Raw genomic sequence first — 20,047 nt, 5'->3', positions numbered from 1 at the left:
TCTGCAAATAGACTGCCTTCAAAACTGTAACATGTGTCACAACTGTAAGCTACCTTTGGTTCTTTCAAGGTTCAATCACAAGAGCAATGACAAAACTCAAAGCACAAAAACATTCTTCTTTGCAGAGAAAACAAACTCTAACACACAACCTATGAGATTACATTAACAGTGATTGTATTACCAGCTCAGTCTTATTGCAGTGTAGAGAGCACTACCTGTCCTGACAGCAGCGGTCACAGACAGTTAACCTCAGGATCTGTAACTCATCTGAGTCAATCGAGCTTCGCCAAACTCTGTCAACCACTGTCTGTATCTACACAGCTTAGTACTAAAGCTACACAAAGATGCCTAACTTATTACAACATTATTACAACATTCCATAACACCGTTTTCTTCGAGACGTTGTAAACAGTAACGTTAAAGGCTACTTGAGCAGGAGGTAAGCAACGTCTGGAATTCTGCTTTCAATGGGAGAGATTGACACTGATCGGCGTAGTAACGTTAGCTATGATTATAACTCCAATGTGGAGCAAGAATGTCTAGAGCATGATCTATAGCTAGCTAGCTAGATAGCATTCATTGTCACATTGGAGTTATAATCATATGCTAGCTAGATATTTTATATAGGATTGTAGAAAAGTTATTGCGCTATTTTATGTCCTAAATTATCTCTTTGGCATAAAGACAGCAAACGTTAGCTAAGTAACTTAGCATAGCCGTTATTACTTGCTTCAATTGAGCAGGACATCGCAATGGGACCTTACTAACTAACGTAACGATTAAATGTAGCAGAATGCTAGCTAGATGGTTTGCGTTGTTTATCGTACTGTTATATCCCAAAAATCACAGTTTCTAATCTAAACCATCTTTAGCTATATCTCTGCCACATCACATCAGAGTATGATTATTGCCGAGGCTAATTTAGGCTAGCTAACTACTAAGCTTAGCCAGTCAAACATGACCACAGCAGGCTACCACGTATGCTATTACAATCTGAAGCTGGCACTTGTATCATTGTATTATGGTTCATTGTTCACCAAAATCGCTAGCTAACTCGTGTAAAGCTTTTTTTTTTAGGAAAATGTGCCAGTTAACACGAGTAAAAGGTTGATTATTGAGCGAAATTTACGTTACCTTCGCTCGGATTTTGCGTTGAGCAATGAATGTTGGGAAAATGAGTCTTTTGTGCTATTTAATGGAACGAAGAAAGCGATTAAAAAACTACACGACGATAGGAAATTTATCTGACAGTATTTTCTGCAAGTCATAAACGAATGTAGAATAAATAGTTCCTAAATAAACAACAATGAATACATTGGACTGAAAATTATTTTTTTATCCTCACTTGTTCAAACATAGTAAAATGGCCTTTTCCTTTGTGATACAAGTTCTGTCACTAATCAGACCAGATTTAGGGAAAGAGTCAGAACAACCACATGTTTAAAAGCCTTCAGTTCAAAAACAAGCATGGCAGCTGACTGAGACATATTTTGTGTTGTTGTTTTCCCACAGCCACCTGCAGTAGCATGTCTCTGCAACCACTGACTCGCAGTGAACTGTGGCAGCCTCCTGCAGCCTGGCTGCTCCCCTGTTACAGCTGGACGGTGACATATTTCTGTTCGGGCCAGAAAGGCTGGCCCAAGCGACTCCCTGTCCTACTGGGGTCTTCGAGATCGCTTGCATGGGAGCCCAAACTGCGACCCATCTCCTTCTCAATGACTCCTGCTACCTTCCCCCTCTCGTTGTCCCGCCGTGACCCGCCTTGAGCCCCATGATGGACACCCAGAGGCTGCCTCGATCCATGGAGCCGTACCCCAAACAACGAGATCTCCCACTCCAGCCTCTACCTGCTGACCCTGGACAGCCGTGGCTGCAACCTGCAAAGTGACCCTGCGCTGTCAGGAGAGAGAGTTGGTGGGAGAACAAAGCCAGGGCCCCGATACGACCACACCCTCAGCGTGGTGCACAGTCCTGGGCAAGAGGGCCTGTGTTGTGTTTGGGGGCAGATCCTACATGCCGGCCGGGGAGCGGGCCTATGAGAACTGGAACAGCGTTGTGGACTGCCCTCCTCAGGTGTTCATCATCGACTTAGAGTTTGGCTGCTGCTCCACCCACACCTTACCTGAGCTCACTGACGGCCAGTCCCTTCCACCTAGCTTTGGCCAGAGACGACTGTGTCTACTTCCCTTGGTGGCCACACTCTGTCGTCTGACTCCCGTCCTCCCTCGTGTAAGTTCTGCCTGCGTGTGGAGCTCCTGCAGGATTCAGCCCTCTGGCTCTCCTGTGAACACCTGGACACCCGGCCTGTCCATCACCAGTGCTATTCCATCGGTGTGGAGGCCCTCCCCATGAGTACATTGTCCTGGGTGGGTATCAGTCAGAGACCCAAAAGAGAATCGGGAGTGCAGCAGTGTGGTGCTGGATGACTCTGGGATCAGCATCGAGCCCAGAGGGCCCCCTCAGTGGACAGGGGAAATCAGCCACAGCCACACCTGGTTCGGAGGCAGCTTGGGTGGAGGGAGCGCTCTGATCGGGGTCCCTCTGAGGGCAGGCCAGCACCGCCCAACACATTACTTCTACCAGGTGTGCTTCCAAAAGGAGGGGGAAGGAGAGGTAAGACGGGAACCAGGGATGCAGCCAGGATCCCGACAGACTTCGGGAGAGGACTCCGCCCCTCTGGAGGACTCTGAGGAGCTGTACTTCGGCCACGAGCCCCATGAGCTGGAGGACAGCAGCGAGGAGAGGGGGATACTGTGGACAATGAAGAGGATGAGGAGGACGAGTCCCAGACAGGCTATTGGGTCAAATGTTTGCCTGGGCTGCCAGGTGGACCCCAACACTTGGGAGCCCTACTACTCCACAGAGCTGCTGGGCCAGCCATGATCTACTGCTCCAAAGGAGAGGAGGCCACTGGGTCCATGCCCAGTGTATGGAGCTGACTGAGGGCCTGCTGGGTAAGGCTCTAGGGAAACGGCAAGTACTTCTGCCTGGACCACGGGGCTGCCCCGCCAGGATGAACACGCCAGGTGCTGCCCCTGAAGAGGAGCCCCATGAAACCCAACAGAAGGGCCCAATGATGCGTTTTTTAAAGATGACACCCGGCCAAGAAGCGCTCTTCAGGAGGCTGTTTGAGTGATGTCTGACAATTTGCAAAGTTATACTTACTCATTGATCAACTGGTTCATAATATGTCATTACTCTAATTATATGGCTCTAAATGCCATATACATTGTTTAATTGCCATTGTAGCAATTTACTGTTTCCAAACTTTTGAATAAGTAAACTCAGAACTCTTTTTTGTGCTTGCGTTTTTGATTCCTTACAGTGCTCAGCCATTTTATGTAATAAACTAAACAAAAGTTTTGCAAGAAAAATGTATGAAACCGAATTGAATAAAAATGGAAATTAAAGCCAGAGTCTATTTGCTTCATGTTCTACCCCCATACATACACATAGTGACTTTGTGTGCTTGCTGTGTTCACCCTCGTTATTGGCAGTGTCGTTATCAGGATGCTTTTAGAATATTTGAGGTTTGTCAAACCAAATTTTCTTTGGAAGGTAGGCTAATACTGTGTGGACTGGCAAAAAGCAACTGTATGTAAACCTATAGAATATAATTTATTTTCTGTGGTTGAATGTTTCTGTGGCAAAATATGTTATGATAAAAACTTACATTGATCAGTTCACACAGGGTGTAATAACATAAACGCAACACATAAGCTCAGTTGGCAGAATCAACAAATATTTTGAATACGGCAAAGTTTAATAGTGTGATAAATTGTTTGCTACATTTTCAGTACATTACAACAGTATTTTTGTAGAGAGGTATGAACGAATTACTTCAGTAATCATGAAACAATAAAAAGGCCAATAAACCACCAAATCAAATTTACAAACACATTAAACAAATGAACAGTGAACAAATGTGCAACAGGCATACATATCATTATTTTCATTCAAATAAAAAATGAGTAGAAAGTGTTTTTGGCAACAGTTTTTTTTCTCTCTGAGTTTAAATGTACAACTTGAAACATGACAAAGCAGCAGATTGAATACACCGCTGATAGATAAGATTCACAACAAACCATATCCATCATCCTTCATGTAGCAAATGCAGTTCTAATAATGGAGAATACATTATTTAACATACTGTCATGTAAAAATGTGATGTTATTCTTTTGACTGTGACAGTTGTTTAAACTAAATATTACACTTATTATGAAAATCTGTACATCATCAGCTTAAAGCCATGACAGTAAAATAGAACTAGAACATTTAATGTGTCAAATATAAAAAATTGCCTGTCACAACTCAAAATGGTGTCCGGCAGAGATAAACAATAACATCAATCAATCAAACAAATAAACTATCAAATCAATTCAGTTCCCCTCAAGGCTCACTTGCTTCCCCTGATTTTCTCTTCCTGTTTACTCGCCCCAGAAGAGGCAAGTAGAACCAGGGCGTGTGAGGATTCAATAAAGATCATCTAAATACATCATTTAGGCAAGCCTAAAGGTGTTAGGCCTAGTAATGGAGCCTACTGCATTTTTCACTGTGGTCAACAAAAAGGTCTGTTTATGTTATTTTATGAAAAGAGATAGAATGGTATTATTTCTCCCTTCACTGTGCAAATGCTAAAACAGATAAAGATGGTTTCAAATTCACGGCCCCCCATTTTGGACTTCGGGGACCTGAATATAAAGCTCTAAAGCAACAGTTTTTAGAAGGCAACCTGAAACGAAGACAATTTGAGTCTATATGATTCAATTTTGCTCCAGCACTGGAGATAAACTAATACACTGATCATAAATGTGAGCTCCTTTATCACAATTTCCATTCCATGACTTACAGTATGCTTTCATTTGTTCCCTAAATAACCTCACTGGATAAATTCATGGATGTGTCATAACCCATGCAATACAATAAACTGTCCCACATTTCACAGGCACCCAGAGATAAAACACCAACTATCAAATCATCAAATCATTATGAACTAATGAAGTAAGTATAAAATACCAATAATAAAAATGCAACGACTTTTGGGAATTATGGTATGGAAATTAAATTTGGTAGAAGCTTTTCAAATGTCCTCAGAGTAAATAATGAATCCAAATAAAAAAAAGTGCCACCTTTTTTTGGATTATGACAATTAATAATAATGTCTTTACAGAATAAAAGTATCTTCCTCTTACATAGTTCATATTGTGCAGAGTAAATATTAAGTTTGAAACAGAACAAGCAGGGCGCGCACTGGCCATCTGGCTTTTCGTGCGAAATGCTATACTAGCTGGTCCATTTTTAGCCTAGTAGACATGTCTAACTTTTTCTCTTTTTTTGCACACAATTATCTTCGACTAATAATTGGGGCCTCAAGGAAAACACTGGGCTAACATGCTTAGAAATGTCAGGACTGATTTTTGGTCCAAGTCCGCCCCTGCAGAACAGTTACAGTACAGACAGATTAGAATTAGACATGCTCCTGCTAAAAACATATCCCTCATGTAATCCATAAAGTTCCAAAGAAATGTCAAATTAAACAATTTTCCAAAAGTCTGGGACATCCAGTGACATGTCAGCATCCTCCTGTGTCTCCCGACTCTCCACAGCTGTCAATGGTGGCCTGCAGAGCTTTGGCAGAGTTCTTGTGAGCTTCCATGAACTTCTGCAGGTACTGATGTGTAGAGCCAGTGGTGCTTCAGCACGTCCTCTCCAGCTCAAAGGTTCTTGGACTGACGGGCATTCATCTTCCTGAACCGTCTGAACAAGCTTGTTCCCAGACTCATTCCCCCCTCGGCTGGCCCAGGTCCCGATGGAGCCATCCCTCCACAATCTCTGGCACATGGGCCAAGGTCTTGTGCAGGTAGTTGGTGATCTTTCCGTCAGCCCACTTGCAAGACGGTGGAGAGCAGCTCTGCGAAGCGTTGGGAGTTGAAGGCTATACCCGGCAGAGCTGTTGCAGGCACTCCTTGGCCGGGAAGGTGGAGCGCCACACAGGCTTCATCTGGATGTAGAGCCCCATCAGCTCCCTCTGGGCTTCTGACAGCTCCTCTGAGGCACCAGCTCACACATGCCTCCACTGCCTCCCGGGTCATCCAGCTTCCGTGCATAGTTTCCCATTCATCCTCATTACAGGGCTTCAGCTTCATCTTCTTTCTCAGCTGCTTGTCCAGGGCGGCCCGCCGTGCTCCTGGGCGCTGCTCCCGGCTGGGTTTGTCTTATGAGGTAGACCTCCCCTATCTCTTCCTGAAAGATCTTGTAGAACTTCGGTGGCATTGCCAATATCACAGTGCAGGGCATCCAGTGTGGGCTGGGTCTCCATGGGGCTTCCCGGCAGAGACGCCTTTGACTCGGTCTCGCAGCTCTTCAGCTGGTTCAGAATGAGGATTGGTCCTCCAAAGAATTTCATCGCGCTCCAGGTTCTCGTCGTGGCTGCGGGTGACAGAGTGGAGAGTCATATTTTGGGAGGCCTCTGCCCGAGTGGAGTCACATGCGTGCAGATGTAGTGAGCCAGGGGCCTCCAAACCCTCCATTTCTCGCACCATCTTCTCATCATAGCCCGTGCCCCGGAAGTGGAAGCGGGAAGGAGCGAGAAAAGCCGCCCACAGACAGGATCAGACAGCTGTGCTTCACTCGCGTTCCCTTTCAGCCACCACAGGCCCCAGGACGCCTGTAGAGTCTCCGTGGTCCCGACTTCGTCCCGGCAAACATCAGGGCAAGCGGCTTGCAGGACATCTCTCGAGTTGGGCTTGGGCTCCCAGGAAAATGGTGATCGCCTCATCTTTTCTCCCTCAGCTTGAATAGAGACGGACGAGTATGATGGTGAAGAGGAAACGCACAGCTTTTTCCGGGACGGCCCGCTCCGCTCACCATGCTTCTCACTGACGTCCCCCATGCCATCGCAGGACTCCTTGATCATCGCTGAAGCCCGAGGTGCAAGCACTGTCCTCCAGGCCTCGCTCTCTCAGCCCCTCCATGATGTCCTCCTCCAGGTCCTTCAGGGCCGACACCAGGGCCACGTCGTAGCGAAACCGACGCGTGACTGTATCTGCTGGGGAGTCGATCCACCGAAGCGACCCACCCTGATAGCCCGTCAATGATCCCCACCATGGCAGGATGTGGACACATGCTCTTGAGGGCCGGCTGCCACTCAAAGGGGTGGTAGCCTGGGAGAGCTCCCCTTCTCTGCAGCGCTAAGGTGTGCAGGGGCTGGAAGATCTGGCAAGCCCACTGGTGGCCTTGACGGTGCGGTGCATCTTGTGGTACTGGCTGCAGCTCAGGAACGTGTTGACCCGGATGGCCAGACACAGCAGGATGCAGGCCAAAGCCCCTGCCTGGAGCCGGACTGAGAGAAGCGAGAGAAGCACGGAGAGAAACAAAGGCAGATGTTATGTATTATGAGTACCAGACATGTTTATGAATGAGAGCTGTCATCGGACCTCAGTCACTAGTTAATTCTAGCACTCTGATGATAATTTCAGTACTGGAATATCTCTTAATTGCACCCCTGCATTTGCTGTCATTATGAACGTTATGCAGAGGACAGCAAGGGTGAATCAGTGAAGCTGCCATAAACTGATGTATTGGCTGCAGATGAAGACAGACACCAGCTGGCCTCTATTCCCAGAGTGGAGTACGATGCTGCCTGTATAATTTGCAGATACAGTGGTGCTGATGTTGTTGACAAGAGTTGTTATTGTGCATTAGAGAGAGTGTGAAAGGGGAGAGAAAAGAGGAAGGGGGAAAGAAAACGAGAGAGAGGGGTGAAAGCGAGAGAGAGAAAGTAAGAGAGAGAAGGGGTGTGAGAGGGAAAGAGAGGGAGAGGAACGAGAGGACAGAGTGTGTAACAAGATTTTCCATTTACAAATATCCCACAGGTGGGTAGTTGTCAATGTTTATGTGAACTGCACCTTTGAACAAATGCAATAATCGAATCTCAACAATAAGTGGCTCAAATCCTGTGATTACATTAGATCATGTTTGTTGTATGTGTGAGCTAGTGAATGTCCAGACTCCCTACCTTGCATCATGGCCTCCAGTTCGATCTGCCTGCCGGTGTTCGTTTCCCGCCCTCAAGGCTAGCAGGAACAGGGTCAGGCACACCGACTTGGTGTCTCCACCTTCTTCCTTCTCTGCAAACACTTTCACCTGGGTCTTCAGGTCCCCTCAGCCTGGTTGCTTCCACTGGGCACGCCTCGATCAGTGACAAGAGATGCTGTCGGGGCCTTCCCCCTTGTTGGCAGGCAGGAAGTTGTCCAGGCAATTTTCTGCTGACTTCCAGTGTCCCCCATCCACTTCCTCCAGATGGTGGCCCAAGCAGTGGGCTCTGAAGGAGTCCAGCCGTACCCGCCTCCCCACAGCTCTCTCTGGGGCAAAGCAGCGGCAGGGGAGTGCAGGAACCCCCAGGAAGCCCTTAGCTGGGGCAGTAAGGTCGGCAGGGCCGCTAGGCCAGGGGTGCAAGCCGGGCAGTGGGGGCCCAGAGAGTAGATGTATTTAGCAATGCAGCTGCGGCTAGAAGAGGTAGTCTGCGGGGGACTGGACGGGCTCAGACAACAGGTGGTCACACACCTGACAGGTAACTGAGCTCAGGAAGTCCACAGGGAGATCCCCTCGGACAGCAGTCTGGCACTGAGGTGCTCTTTCTGGCGAGGGCGATGTTCTTCACCCACTGAGCTCTCTGAGCGCTGGATCTCACCCAGGGTCTAAGTCCAGGTCCCCTGGTGAGGATCTATCACTGTTCTCAGGCTCTCTTCTCACCAACATGTAGCAGCGTTATCCTGGAGGTCCCACTTGGACCTCTTGGCCTAGAGCGTTGGGCTCCACGGTAGGCTTCCTCCTCTTCCCCTACCCTCTCCTCTGTAGTAAGGGTTTCTTGGGGTGGCAGAGGAGGCAGAGGGATGGTGTGGGGTCTCCACTCTGGGACATGGGTCCTGGAGGAAGCTGCAGAAGCCCCCCTCCTCGCATGGCCAATGTCCAGCAGCGCTGGCAGAAGAACGGCGGATGGACGACCTCCATGTCCCCGCCCGTCCACTTTGAAGACCTTGCAGGGATGACCTCTGGCCAGCTGGTGGCCTTGCAGCCCATCCCCAGCGGGGGCACTCCCTGCGTTAACGCCCCCGGTCCAGAAGCCCCTGGACTTCATGCTCTGGACCTTTGGCTTTCCTCAGGGCCCCCCACAGACGGCACAGACACCTGCACACACACATTAACATTAGGATATTACATAAACCAAAAGTTTGTCTCTCTGATCTTCCAGTATGTTTTAAACAGAAAGAAACTACATTTCTGAGCTTGTTGCTGATTAAAAAACACTCCACTTCCTCAACTGACCTGAGGTGGTTCATGTGTGTGTCCATCTCCTGGAGTTTCAGGTCCACTCTCTTTCCCGGCCCTCTATGTTCTCCTTGCTCTTACCCCCCAGGCAAAGCTTCATCACACTCCCTGGAGACCCACCACATCCCCCACAGTTTCCCCCAGGGGTGCAAGAGGACCACAACGTCGCCAGACAAGGCCCCTCTCTCGAGCTGCATCTCCCCGGGCAGCGGGCCCTCTCCATGGACCTGACCCGGAACAGCTTGAACCTTCCAGTCTGAGAACTTGGAGTAGGGGTGATGGAGCTCGGCCGGCATGGAGCACCGGGGGCATATGTCTCCAGGGTCCCCCTCCTCCATAGTGTCAGCAAGGGCTCTTGAGGAGAGGAGAGGAGAAAATGAGAGTGAAGCGGTAGGGGAGAAGTTAGATGATCAGTGCTAACGTCCAACCGCTTAATTTAAATCTGGTGGGTTATGTACAAAGTCCTCTGTTAACCCGTGAATAAGGTGGACATCTGAGATCTGACCCGAAGTTCTGTATTATACCATAAGTGGCATTTAGATCTTCTGTAAAATGCATGAGACATTCAGGGATCGATCCACAACCAAACAATCTTTATTTCTATCTTCCCCCAATCCTGGTGCTCAAGGGAACTGATGTGGCAATTTTTGCCTTGGAATTGTGAAATTGCTAAATGGACACACCTATCCCTGGAGGGCTGTCAATCACTTCTATTAGTCATTTTCTAGGCTGGAGACAGAATTGGAGCCCCAGGGAGGCTCTCACTGGCATTTGGAGCACCCAGAAAATTAATAATTTTTCATTTCAGAAAAATAATTATACAGGAATAGGCCTATATTTTTTATATGCCACTTGAATTCAGGAAACTGTTCCAATTGGACCCCTGGAGTAGTTATTTTGAAGGGCTAAGACACTTCAACAACATCCTCATTCTCATAGTCAACTGCTCGTATACAATAATACCATGTGACTGTCAATGTACACTTTTTGCAATGCTATGTCAACCAATGTACATTCACTTTACATTCAAGTAGCTCACAAATCAATACATCAATTAAACCAAAGCATAAACATAGACTCTTACCATGTCTCACCATTGGCGTGCCCATAGTGTCATTTCCCCTTCTTTCCATCTCTGTGTGTGTATATACCCAGTGTGATTTTTTCACTGGGTAGTTTGGAAGTCTACTTTACTCCCAGCTCTCTGTATCTCAGACTGAACTTTCGTTAGAGTCTAACAGCTGAGTCACCCAGTGTTTGTGTGTGTGTGTGTGTGTGTGTGTGTGTGTGTGTGTGTGTGTGTGTGTGTGTGTGTGTGTGTGTGTGTGTGAGAGAGAGAGAGAGCGAGAGCGCTGGGCCTCTCACCTTGTTTTTTCAGTCTCAGCTGGCGTCGGTTCCCATTGGGGCTCCCCTCCCGCATGGGGGCACAGGGGGGGACTTGGAGTCACAGCTCCTGCACAGTGTGTGTGTATGTTTGTGTCTATCTCCGGCCTTGGGGCTGATTCTTGGCTTGGTGTGTCTCCCACTATGGATTGTTACTCCATGGGAATCTCTTTCTGTCTGTCCCTCTCTTCCTCTCCTCTGGTATTTCATACCCCGTACGGAGACCCCAACAGACAAACACTGCCACCTGAGACACTGGCAGCTCGATCAGAAAACAATATGAGGTTAACCCACACACACACACACACACACACACACACACACACACACACACACACACACACACACATATCCATAAACATCAAAACACACACCTTCAAACACATACACACACACAAACACACACACACACTGCCAGATACATTAACACCTCACACTCCTCACCAGGTGGGGACTCTTTTGTGTCACCCCTCCCCCTTTACCAACCTCCATCTGTGGATTCACCTCAACCAGGTGGTCCAAACTGTGAAAGGAGAGTGGTGGAAAGGTTACCAGTGCAGGGTTTTTATGGAGAACACGGTATATAGCTCAGTAGAGCCCTACTTTCACACAGAGGAGCAGTTACATTGTTGTACGGTCTTGTATGGTCTAAGAATAATGGATGCTCCCTCAAGTCAGTGATAAAGTCCAACTGTATCAGTAATTAAATTAAATAAGATCAGAGGGAAGACTGCAAACATAACATCGAATGTGCAGTGAACCTTTGTTAGTTCATCCAATTAATGCTGGCTTCAGTCTTACAAGCAGATAGACTGTTTTACTGTAAATGGCACGATCACTGGAGTGTGAACTTGATCTTTCATTTGATTCTGTTTTTCTTTGGGGGCAAAATGAATTTTAAAGAACTGATTTTAGCATTAAAAGACTCAGGCCAAGTACCATCATTGGTCCGTGGGTGTAAAAGATTCCGCGAGGCTACTGGTATTACACATCTGACTAAAAGATTATTGTAGCTCTGCTGGTTTCACTTTTATAGATAACTTTGACACCTTCTGGAAAATACTCTACAGGAATGACGGAGTCCATCCAAATCATCTTGGCTCCTGGATTCTGTCACGCATTTCAAGGCTGCATTGAAACATTGATTGTCAATGAGCCAAGACCAGCTCAGTTAATCCCCTACCATTGTGACAATGAGTCGTCATAATGCTGCATCAAATGTACATTATCCTGAGGCGTTGGCAGACACAATGTAAGTAACTTAATTTATGTCCCCCTAATTGCCCTGAATACCTCTGTTGATCCTACAGCTATTGTATGCAGTAATCATGAGCCTATGAACCAGAGTTACACTGTTAGCACTGAGACAGTGTGCAATAGTAGGAAGACCACTTTTGCAGCTCATCCTGCACTACTATCAGCTCCAATATAAAGAACATGAGCAAGTCTACTTCTGATAAGCTTCCCAGTAAAGCATTAAATGTCACTCCCTGATCTGTTTCACCTGTTCCTGTGATTGTCTCCACCCTCCAGGTGTCGCTTATTTTCCCCAGTGTATTTATCCCCTGTGTTTCCTGTCTCTCTGTGCCAGTTTGTCTTGTATGTTTAGTCAAGTCAACCAGCTTGTTTTTCCTGTACTCCTTTGCCATTGTCATTTTTCTAGTCCTCCCGGTTTTGACCCTTGCCTGTTTCTGGACTGTGTACCCGCCTGCCTGACCATTCTGCCTGCCTTGACCACGAGCCTGTCTGCCACTCTGTACCTCCTGGACTCTGATCTGGTTTTTCCCTTTTTGCCTGTCCCACGACTCATTCTCTTGCCTACTCCTTTGGATTATTAAACATTGTAAAACTCCAACCATCTGCCTCCTGTGTCTGCATCTGGGTCTCGCCTTGTGCCTTGATATTTTAAAAAATCAAGCAACCCAGAAACGTGCAAAAAAATAGCCGATATTAACATACTGCAGCCTGAGAAACAAGGTCCATGAAGTCAATAACTTGCTTGTAACAGATTACATTCACATTCTGACTATCCTCTGAAACTCACTTAGATAATATCTTTGATGATACAGTGGTATCAATACATGGTTATAACACTTACCGAAAAGACAGAAATGCCATGGTGTTGTGGTCTATATAAAGAACCACATTCCTGTAAAGCTTAGAGACGATCTAATGTTAGAATACCGTTGAAAGTAATATGGCTACAGGTTCATCTGCCATAAACTGAATGTGGGGGCTGTCTTGTTGTAGACTTCAGTGCAGCTTTTATACATTATCTATCATAGTCTGCTGCTGGAAAAGGTATGTGTTATGGCTTTACACCCCCTGCTATATTGTGGATAAAGAGTTACCTGCCTAACGAGAACACAGAGAGTGTTCTTTAGGAAGCCTCTCCAAAATATCCAGTTAGAATCAGGAATTCCCGAGTCAGCTATCTAGGCCCCCTTACTTTTTCAATCTTTATAATGACATTCCACTGGCTTTGTGTAAGGCCAGTGTGGCTATCGTATGCAGACAGCTGACTCAACACTATACTCTGCTACTGCTACTCGACTGAAATGACGCTGGAACACTTTGCAGTTAGCTTCGGAATGGGTAGCATTGAATAAGTTAGTCTTAAATATTTCCAAAACTAAAAAGCGTTGTATTTTGGGACAAAATCATTCATTAAACCCTAAACCTCAACTAAATCTTGTAATGAATAATGTGGAAATTGAGCAAGTTGAGGTGACTAAACTGCTTGAGTAACCCTGGATTGTAAACTGTCATGGTCAAAACATATTGATAAAACAGTAGCTAAGCAAATGGGAGAAGTCTGTCCATAATAAAGCGCTGCTCTGCCTTCTTAACAACACTATCAACAAGGCAGGTCCTACAGGCCCTGGTTTTATTGCAGCCTGGACTACTGTTCAGTCGGTGGTCAGGTGCCACAAATATGGACTTGGGAAAATTGCAGTTGGATCGAAACAGGGCAGCACAGCTGGCCCTTAAAAGTACACACAGAGAAGCTAACATGAATAAAATGTATGTCCAATCACTCATGGCTCCAAAGTGGAAGATAGATTGACTTCATCATTACTTGTTTTGTAAGAGATGTGTTGACAAGCTGAATGTACTGAGAGCTGTCTGTTTTAAAATACTAGCACACAGCTCGGACACCCATGCATACCCCCACAAGACATGCCACCAGAGGTCTCTTCACAGTCCCCAAGTCCAGAACAGACTATGGGAGGTGCACAGTACTATGGAGAGCAATGACTACATCGAACTCTATTCCACATCAAGTAACTGATGCAAGCAGTGAATCAGATTTAAAAAGCAGGTAAAAATACACCTTATGGAACAGCGGGGACTGTGAAGCAACACAAACATAGGCACAGACACATGCATAAACACACATGATCACATACAGCACATACACACTACGTACATGATTTTGTGTTGTAGTTATGTGGTATTGAGTATGGGCCTAAGGGCACACACTTAGTGTGTTGCTAATTCTGTAATGAATGTATTGTAATGTTTTTAAAATTGTATAACTACCTTAAGTTTGCCTGACCCCAGAAGAAGAATAGCTACTGCCTTGGCAGCAACTATGGATCCATAATAAAGACAAATACAAATCAACTAATACCTTTTATTTTGTTTCCAAACTACAAGGTCCCTCCATGTCTCCATTGAAGACGGAGCACTAATTACAAAGCACTATTTTAATATGTTATCTCTGTGGAGACAAACACAGACAGACAAACAGAATTTGCTCAAGATCAGTCTTGTTTAAATTCATCCAGAGGATGAAATGTGGTATCTCTTCGCCTGGGGAGCCTCTCCGCCTGCGCTGTGCTGTATCTGCCTGCCAAGTCAGTTAGACACACAGTGACTGCGGCCCCAGTAGAAGCAGTGGAGTTGATTTGGTCTGTTCTCTCCTACTCATCTCTGCCTTCCACTTGTTCCACAGACCTGAAAGGAGAAAGGTACTGTTAGTGGTGGTGTTTGACTGTTGAGAAGGATGTTAGGTTATGTAATTATAGTTAACTGGGGATACAATGGGCCACACAAAAAGGCAGGGATAGCCACATTGAAAACTAAAAATAAATTGAAGGCAAAAGTTTGAAGATCTGCAGTTCACCATATCTGTGGACATGAAGATATATGTATAGAACCAATGATGGATTATGAAAACATAACCCAGGGTTCAAATTAGGAATTTGGCGGGAGCCGTATTTGGAGGGGTAAGGGTTAAGGTTGAACCAGGGTGTGGACATGAAGCTTTGGTTAGGATTAGGTTGAACCGGTGTGTATACATAAAGCTAAGTTTAGGTTAGGTAAGGGTTAGGGTTACTCATGTAAGTAGGGTACTATTATCCAAATTTCTATCCTACTCCTCTTTGACCCATGCGGTGTTGAAGGTTGCCTCTGGGTAGCCTATTCAATTTAACCATCGAACCCAACCCCATGTTCTGTATAGTTATAGGTGAGCACAGACAGACAGAAAGACCTAAAGAAAAGCTGCAGATGTCTGTCTGTCTAATAAACAAGCAGGACCCCCTGAGACCCCATCTCTCTGCCTCCGTTGATTGAGAAAGGCTGATCAAATCAACAGCTGGTTGATGTGTGCATGGAAATACAGCCTGGCAGAGACAGACACCTGGCATGTAGCTGACTGTTATGAATGTGGATTTGGGCAGGAGTAGAAGGACTGGGAAAGGAGGATGGATTACTTCCTGTGTCGACCCCAAAGAGAGCCGTGACATGGGTGGCTTCAGGGTGCTGAAGATCCGTGGATGCCTTCAACATGTTGAAGGTTAAGTGGCTTAAACCCACGGTTACACACTGCATGACCAAAAAAGACAAGCTCTGATGGAAAAGACCACATATGCTTTGAACAAAAAATGAGAAAAGTATGCAGGTTTCTCTTTCAGCAATTACATTCCTACACACCTGCAACAAGATAACTCTGGGACAAAAGAGTGTTTTTTGAATTTCAAAAACAGACTATACAATCCAGTGGAGGCTCTTCAGAGAGGAAGGGAAGTACCATCCCCTCAGTGAACTTCAAAAACATTAAATAGTGAAACATTAAAAGAACATGAAAAAGTGAAACATTGAAAAATGATCATTTTCAGATAATTATGGGGTATTGTGTGTAGATTAGATAAGAAAACACCAATGTAATCTATTTTAGAATAAGGCCGAGTACTTTCCGAATGCACCGCACCTGAATTTGTCCATTAGAAACTCTCATTTGCAGGTGTTGGACTAATGATCACACCCTTGATCAACAGGTGCAGGCAAGATTGTGCAAGGTATTGAATGTGTCAATGTCTGTCACCTTGATTACTCAAATTTCTCTTGACCTGTGCACCTACGTTGTATACTTTACATTCATAGGCTAGGTTGTAGCAACCTATGATAGGTACAGGGAAAATTTAAGTATCATGTAGTAGCCTCAAACCATGTCAATGTTATTGAGCCGAGTTAATGGAATATGAATGACAGTCATCCAATATGCTGTGATAGAAATATAGCACCGATCACCACTTAAACAGTGCCGATCACCACTGATATAATCCTTTCAGCTTTTATTGAATACATGGTATTTTTTGTATTTTTCCAAGTAGCCTATAGCTTCTGAACACTAAACTGCATGATTAGAGAATGCTCAGTGCTTCTGCTATTAGTTTATTTTCTCTCTACTCTGTAATTACCTTTAGCTCTCACACTGTCTGTTTGTACCACTTTCTTTATGCGTATATAATTTGGCCTAAGGTTATCAAGTTTACTATAATACACTCCACAACATTGCAAACGTGTGTCACCTCCCTTTCTTTTGTCTGTCTACTCCCCCAGATGATTTGTCTATTTGGACTACTGATGCTCAGCCATTTTTATCAACACTACCTGTCACAACAGATCCCTATCCCAACCACTCATACTGCCCTCATCCGTTTCTTCTCTTTCCTTCTACATCTCCCTCTCTCTTCTCTTCCTCTCTTCCTCAGTTTCTTGACCTTTCACTCTCCTGACCTTTCTGGTTGTCTCCTCCTCTCTCTTCACCCTGACCTTGTTGATAGTCATTACAAGCCTAATTGTTAAAACACAATTTCTGAAACCTTGCCTTCAATTTCCTGAAAACATTAAACACAAAACCTCATCTTCAAGCACTATTTACATAACCTTTGACTCCTCTCTCGCAAAATGAAACATTCGCCAAAAACAGTTTTTTACTCTGTGTTCAAAATCAAACACTGCTCTCAAATCATAAAACAAAGTGATCAAAATGATATACACTCAAGCAGTCAGTAAACAATACACCGAAAAATAGAAAACATTACATTGTTCAAAAACATACAATTCTCAGGGAGAAGTGATAATTTTTATTGAAAAAAATTTCATATTTTTCCGTCATTGTCTTTGATGAACGAAATGTAGCTCTTCTGTAGCCTGTCAACTATGTATCTGTCTATCCCTGTTCTTTCTTCTGCACAGGCCACACAAACGCTTCACACCGCGTGGCCGCTGCCACTCTAACCTGGTGGTCCCAGCGCACGCACTCCACGTGGAGTCTCTCCAGGTCTCCGGCAGCCTCTGAACTGCCGGTCTGCGGCCAACAAGGCAGAGTTCATCTCAGCCTATGCTACCCTCCAGCACCTCGACTTCTTGGCACTGACGGAAACATGGATTATCACAGATAACACTGCTACCCTACTGCTCTTCCCCTCGTCGCCCACGTTGTTCTCGGTGATACACCGAGAGCATCTGGCCAGTCGGGGGTGGTGGCACTGGAATCCTCATCTCCCAAAGTGCGGACATTCTCTCTTTCTCCCCGACCCATCTGTCTATCTCCTCATTTGAATTCCATGCTGTCACAGTTACCAGCCCTTTCAAGCTTAACATCCTTATCATTTATCGCCCTCCAGGTTCCCTTGGAGAGAGTTCAACTGTAATGAGTCTTTGACGTCTTGATGTCTCTTTCCTGAGGATGGCTCACCTCTCACAGTTCTGGGTGACTTTTAACCTCCCACGTCTACCTTTTGACTCATATTCCTCTCTGCCTCCTTCTTTCCACCCTCTCCTCTTTTGACCTCACCCTTCTCACCTTCCCCTACTCACAAGGCAGGTACGCTTTGACCTCATCTTTACTAGATGCTGTTCGGTCCACTAATCTCTATTGCAACTCCCCTCCAAGTTTCTGACCTTCACTTACCCTTGTGATTCCTTTTCCTCTCAAGCTCTCATCCACCACTTTCACTCGTCCCTTACTTGGATGGTATTACTACTTATTCCAACCTTCGCTTTCTCTTTCCCGCTACTCTCTCCTCTTCTCCATGCTATTATCTCTTCCCTCTGCTCAAACCTTCTCCAACCTATCCCCCCTGATTCTGCCTCCTCAACCCTCCTCCTCTCTCTCCTCCCTCTCTCTGTATCCTTGATTCTCTCTATGTCCCCCTATCTCCAGGTCGGCTCGGTCCTCCCCCTCCTGTCTGCGGGGCTTCTTGACGCACTCACTGCGAGCTCACAGAACAGGGCTCGGGCAGTCGAGCGGAAATTAGGGAAAACTTCGCCTCCCTGCGGACTCCTGGCGTCCTTTCACTCCCTCCTCTCTACATTTTCCTCTTCTTCTGTCTCTGCTGCTAAAGCCACTTTCTACCACTCTAAATTCCAAGCATCTGCCTCTAACCCTAGGGAAGCTCTTTTTGCCACCTTCTCCTCCCTCCTGAATCCTCCTCCCCCTCCCCCTCCTCCTCCATCTCTGCGGATGACTTCGGCCAATCATTTTGAAAAGAAGGTTGATGACATCCGTATCCTCGTTTGCTAAGTCAAACGCACACCGCTGGTCCTGCTCACACTCGCTCACCCTGTGCTTTGACCTTCTTTCTCCCTCTCTCTCCAGATGAAATTGCCATGCCCAGACGGTCGGTCGCCCAACAACCTGCCCGCTGATCTCTATCCTCCTCTCTTTCTCTCAGACCATTTCCGAGACCTTCTCCCTACCTCACCCCTCGCTTCATCAACTCATCCTTGACCGCTGGCTATGTCCTCCTTCCGGGCTCTTCAAGAGCAGAGTTGCACCCTTCTGAAAAACCTACACTCGATCCCTCCGAAGTCAACAACTATGACCAGTATCCCTTCTTTCTTTTCACTCCAAAACTCTTGAACGTGCCGCCCTGGCCAGCCTCTTGCTATCTCTCAGAATGACCTTCTTGACCAAATCAGTCAGGTTTCAAGACTGGTCATTCAACTGAGACTGTTTTCTCTGTGTCACGGAGGTTTCGCGACTGCTAAAGCTAACTCTCTCCTCTGCTCTCATCCTCCTAGACCTATCTGCTGCCTTTGATACTGTGAACCATCAGATCCTCCCCTCTCCACCCTCCTCCCGAGTTGGGCATCTCCTCGCGCGGCCCACGCTTGAATTACTATGCGCCCCTACCTGACAGGTCGCTCCTACCAGGTGGCGTAATCTGTCTCCACCACGTGCTCACCACTGGTGTCCCCAGGGCCTGTTCTAGGTCTCTCTCCTTATTTTCGCCATACACCAAGTCACTTGGCTCTGTCATATCCCTCACATGGTCTTCTCAGGACATTAAGTGGGCGCAGACGACACACAATTAATCTTCCTTTCTTCTGATAACCAGGTGGCGATCGCGACCCTGCATGTCTGGCAGACATGGTCAGTGTGGATGACGGATCACCACTTCAAGTTAAACCCGCAAGATGGGATGTTCTCTTCCTCCCGGGAAGGACTGCCCGCTCCATGACCCGCCATCACGGTTGACAACTCCATTGTGTCCTCCTCCCAGAGTGCTAAGAACCTTAACGTGACCCTGGACAACACCCCTGTCGCTTCTCTACTAACATCAAGGTTAAGGACCCGATCCTGTAGGTTCACAGTTTCTACAACATTCGCAGAGTACTCTTAATTTCAAGTTCTCACACAGGAAGCGGGTGTTGTCCTAATCCAGGCACTTCTGTCAACTTCCCCGTCTGGATTACTGTAACTCACTGCTGGCTGGGCTCTCTGCCTGTGCCACAAAACACCTACAACTCATCCAGAACGCCGCAGCCCGTCTGGTGTTCAACCTTCCCAGCCTTCTCACGCCACCCCGCCTCCTCCGCCCTCTCCACTGGCTTCCTGTTGAAGCTCCTCGCATCTACCAAGACCACATGGTGCTTGCCTATGGAGCTGAGGAACGGCACCTCCGTACCTTCGCCCTGATCAGGCCTCTACACCCAAACAAGGGCACTGGGCGCTCATCCACCTCTGGCCTGCTCGCTCTCCCTACCTCTGAGGAAGCACAGTTCCCGGCCAGCCCAGTCAAAACTATTCGCTGCT

The 20,047-nt window shown here is 46.5% G+C and overlaps 2 pseudogenes; one reads left to right on the top strand and one right to left on the bottom strand.

The window, feature by feature from the left end:
* The first annotated feature begins 1,526 nt into the window (after positions 1 to 1,526).
* On the top strand, positions 1,527 to 3,136 carry LOC123724616 (V(D)J recombination-activating protein 2-like; annotated as a pseudogene).
* Positions 3,137 to 5,532: 2,396 nt separating this feature from the next.
* The window catches only part of LOC123724582 (V(D)J recombination-activating protein 1-like), a 32,460-nt pseudogene continuing 17,945 nt past the window's right edge, over positions 5,533 to 20,047 (bottom strand).

This window comes from Salmo salar, chromosome ssa10 (genome assembly GCF_905237065.1).
Source record: "Salmo salar chromosome ssa10, Ssal_v3.1, whole genome shotgun sequence".
Taxonomy (NCBI): Eukaryota; Metazoa; Chordata; class Actinopteri; order Salmoniformes; family Salmonidae; genus Salmo; species Salmo salar.
The sequence above is the reverse complement of the archived record's forward strand: the minus strand, read 5'-3'. Positions and strand labels throughout refer to the sequence as shown.